Source organism: Contarinia nasturtii, unplaced genomic scaffold, assembly GCF_009176525.2.
Source record: "Contarinia nasturtii isolate CC-2019 unplaced genomic scaffold, AAFC_CNas_1.1 Cnas_scaffold_1240, whole genome shotgun sequence".
In the NCBI taxonomy this organism is placed as follows: Eukaryota; Metazoa; Arthropoda; class Insecta; order Diptera; family Cecidomyiidae; genus Contarinia; species Contarinia nasturtii.
In genome coordinates, this window is record NW_022198581.1 from 1007682 (window position 1) to 1012756 (window position 5075).

Genomic DNA, 5075 nt, shown 5'->3' on the forward strand with positions numbered 1-5075 from the left:
GTCAAATCATTACATTTTTCAAAAATTTACTAAAAACGGTACACATTTGTTCACTTGAAGTCTTTACTCGAATGGATGGAGGCACGATTTTATCGCTTCTTCAATCGCGAAGCCTAGTAGAATAGAAAACTAGTTCAATGATGCTTAATGATATTCCTAGAGTGCGACAGCATTTTTCGCCTTTTACTAGCGAATCTTCCAATATAAAAGCAAAATAAATAAGCGTAATAAGGACGTTAAAATTTTGAAATTTAGTGTATACTGTGCCGTCCGCTGTGATACAAAAAGATACCTTGAAATGGAATAGAGCAACATTATGAAATTGACGTAAATGAAAAGAAAATAGGATGGAAAAATGTGTTGTATGTTAAGGTTGAAATTTCCAATCAGATTGATTTTGTATTTGTTGTGCATTATCAAACAGCACAATCCGTTTCGCCAGTGCAATTTGTTTGGCACAACAAATGGGGAAACAGATACAATACAGTTTGAGTGACGCTATAAATTCGTCGCACTGTGTTCTCCATTTGTACGATCAATGGAGAAGCTTATAGCAGCTCGTGGATGATGAAATGTGTATACGGTATGGTATGTGGAATAATTCAGTATGTAGTTCCCCTGCGCGCTAAAAATGCATGCCCCTCTTTTTATTCGTTTCTCTCTTTTTCTCATGCGCGTTTCGTGCATCTCGTTTCATTGTAACATTGCTCCTCAGTGGTTGAAACTCTTGCATCAAACGCATTCGATAATGTGCATTACATAAATGTACCACCAAAATACACATATGTTCAGTTTGACCACTAACAAAATTCCATTTGAAAGTCGAAGAGGTGGACAATATTTTGAATTGTCGTCTCTGTTCATGTTGTTGTTTCCATGCTCTAGCATATCACTGTGGCATATAGCATTATTTTATTTTATTTTGCTCCCTTACATCTTGTTATTAAACTGCCTTTTTTCGTTGGTCACAATATACATATTTCATATGAATCGATATTTTATCTCTCACGCTTTGTAAACCGAATGCATGTATATAGAAAAAAAGAATGCGATATATTATGCAAAAAAAGCGTTGCCTCATGAATCTGCATATACATATGGACAAGAGAAAGAACGAACGAACGTTTCTACAAGAAATCACCGCCTATTTATGAAACACATTCTTCTCGTGGCCGTTATGTAGCTACTAGTTACCGCTGCGTTCATGATTCGTTGGTGCTTGTGTATTTGTGCAGAGCGTGCATCACGAATATTAACGACGGCAATTGCACAAAAACTAAAGGTAGCCGTTTGTAAACAAAAAGCTTAGAATCCCAAAGAACATAAACAAAATCAAACTTCAACATCGATGTAGGGCACATAATGTGTGTGTGTGTGTGGGTTTTTTTCCGAAATACACACATATTGTATTTACATGAGAGAGAGCGAGAGAAAGAGAACGAGAGGCTATGCAAAGAAAGGAACACGCACGCAGGTCAAACAAATTGTTCGCCCCAAAAACTGTGCAAAAAGTGAATGTTACATTGAATAATGCCGTTTTCGAATGAAAGAATCTAATAACACACATCACACGTTTAGATCACTTAAAATTGATTGGGCTTCTGTAATTCTTCTTCTTATTGCTGCGTTGCTGGAATCGTTTTAACACTGATCCAAAGCCTAAACCCAAAGGACAATGTACGGAGAGCGGTAGCGGCATTAAAATGATCACCAATAAAAGGAATAACGAAAACAGTAGCACCAAACACGAACAAGAATTTACATAAATTGTCTTTTTTTAAATCGATAAAAGATACATCATCATCATCATCGTTATCTTTGCTTTGTGCTGCTGACGTTACGAATTGCAAGTGAAAAAAGAAAAAAAAAATGAAAAATACAAATGAGCAAAGAGATAAAACTGATTTTAACGACTCTTCCTCCTGTTATCTTCATTTTATGGTTAACTTTCAATTTGTAAATGATTCATATTCAGTCTGCTTGTCTTAATGCTACTATTAGATCAACTTCATTTCGTTTTTCATCTCTTTCTTCGCATTTTCTTTCTTCCTGCACTCGCGATTTGATTGATTCTTTGTTTCTGCCCCGTTTGCGTCTAACTATGGCCACTGTTACAGCTGCTATCAACGATCAAGTCAATAATTATGATAATAACCCAAAATACATCTTATCGTTATGTTCAAAATCATTCCAATTCATTTCATTAAATATTAATATACACTCTTTCTCGCTCTTCCTCCATACTTTCTACATACGATTGCCGCTTCATTTCATTAAGTAAATCATTCGAAATGTTTGCACTAAATGCTTCTTTTTTTCTGTCTGTGGGTTGGTGTATGTATACATATACTTGATTGTTTCTAAAAGTTTAGGGTATGTAATATATATTTTTTTTTTGTGTTCGATTGAATGTTTCGAAATCAAATCGTATTATTAAGTTTTCAGCTCGTTGTTATGTTCCTCTCCCTCTCTTTATCTCTCTGTGTGTTTTCTTGTTCATTCGTGCACTTATAAAAGTATACACTTTGCTTTGATGCTTCAGCAATCATACACCTTCAATCAATTCGATGTCGAATAACCAAATGGAAAAATGGGCAGTCGAAATAAATGGCGGACGAAAGAAAAAAAAAAGTCTACTGATAGTAAAAAAACGCGCTCCAAAGCCAAAAGCATTACAATCAAATCAATCCAAGCATTTTATTTCGATGCTCTCTATTTAAATAATAACTGTTTCACTATTGCAATAAAGGATGGAGAATGGAAGAAGAGAAAGAGAAAAAAAAAACACAACAACACAAAAATCAAAACGAATCCATACAGCAAATAATGTAATACGTAATTTATGCTACAAAATTAAAGACGAAGTGGAAAATTATGGAAATAATATTAAGTTTGCTTTGTACTCACCTACCTAATAAAAAGAGAGGGCAACAGAAAGCGAATATTTAAAAAAAAAGCACACGGAAAAAACCTATCAGACGATATTTTTATTAAATTATGCCTTTGGCAATGCCCACTCTTTGTTGTTGTTGCTGCTTTTCTTTCGTTGCACTAAAACACCGTAGAAAGATATAGAGATGTAGCTCATTTTCTCTTATTATTTATTATTTCTGCTTATTGAAATGAAGCCAGACAATAAAAATGCTCAATCGAATTCAACAATTCGCAATCCATGTCTCGGTACAGTGAGAGAAAGAAAAACAACAACATTATCATGACTTTTCACATTTTATTGGCGATGAACACTGGCTATAAGATTCAATTAAGTTCAGTAGTTTTTTTTAATTGCGTGAATCGAAACGAAAAAAAAAAGAATGTAAAAAGCCGATTTCAAGATATTCAGTGTTATGTACATAGATATTTCTATAAATTGAATATCCGTTTTTAATTCACGCTTATCATATTCAAGAAACAATGTGCCCGCCAGATAAAATCCGAAATAATGAACATTTCAAATAAGATGAAGTCAAACGCAATCTTGAACTTTGATGAGTGTAACATATAATATCACAGCAAATCAAACGATACACAATGAAAAGAATCAGTTAAAGAGGCCAAGGGTATGTGTTCAAATATTGCCTTTGGCCGTTGCACAAAACATTGTTTTCCCTCATATTTCATCGTTTTTAGGCTTTGATCATAGTTTTTGGGAGAGAAAAAGACTCTGGGATAGATGCATACTTACCAATCTTACAGAAAATTTCTTCTTTTCCAAAAATACCGATTTTTTTCTTCTTCATTTTTTCTTTTGAACTAAAGGTGCATTTTCCAAGGCGACGATTGCAATCGTCCACGATTTTTTTTCAAATCGGGCGTCAAAAAAACCACAAATAATAAATCGTTCACGATTTTGGGGTCAAAAAAACCATTGATCTCAATCGTTAACGATTTTGGCCAACGATTTGAAATCGTACACGATTGTAATCGCCGCCTTGGAAAATGGACCTTAACATACAATTTACAAATATATCCTTAAAAATGCTCACAATTATTCTGTATTCAAAATGAGTGCAAGTCGAAGTTAATATTGACTACAGCGAAGAAAGTTTATGTGAAAAAAAAATCGATGTTTACCTTTGGCATTTGAGTTTGAGTGCCACAAATAACACCAACATTTAATTTTCTCTATAAACCAGAGACTTCGGGAAGTCTGTTCCATTTTTGGGTCAACTATTTTTCTGTATTAATTGAAATAGGTTCTGTAGTGCAACGATATTTTTTGAACATACGAGTGACTTTCAATGAGATACAATAAAAAGCAGAGCATGTACTAAGCATAGATATATATCCTGGATATTTTGTCCGATATTCATTGGAGCCAGACTTTGAAATAGAGTAAAAACAATAGAAGTTATTGTTATTGTGATTGTAGTAATGTAAATGGTTTTATACTTAGACCTATAACAATCACTTCTATTGTTTTCACTCCATTATAATGTCTGGCTGCGATAAATATCGGATACTCACAAAATATTCCGGATATATATCTATGCTCAGTATATGCTCTGATAAAAAGAGACAAAACATTTGACTCCAACATTTTCTCGGGTGTTGAAGACTTCACAATCGCCCTCAAATCGCCAAGTCCAAATTTCTTCCATCTCCAGTTTTGTTCAGATTTCAAAATAAATTCAAACTTTTCAAAATGTTAAAAGTGCCAGCGAATGCAATATTAAAATTTGAACCCTGGAATGGGGTGTCGATTTCCCGAAACGAAGTTCGAAACTTTAAAATTGCATCTGAAAAAAAATGTGCTACACATTTTTTTTCTGACAACAAATCACTTTAATCTGAACTGAATCCGGTCATTTTTTGGATAGAATTTATTGCTAATTGCTGTCACAAATTTTATGTTCGCTGTCATTGCTAAACTGACAATAACAATAACTCATATCAGAGATTGTCATTATATAAAAATTCAGACTTGTGGACGATGAACAGAATGGAAATAAACAGCATTTGGCACACGTTTCCAAGTTGAATGTCGTGCAAATGATATGAATGTACTGACAGTTTTGCCGTCAATCAACTCTAAAGAAAATATCACAACTAATTGATTGATATTTAATTGAAAA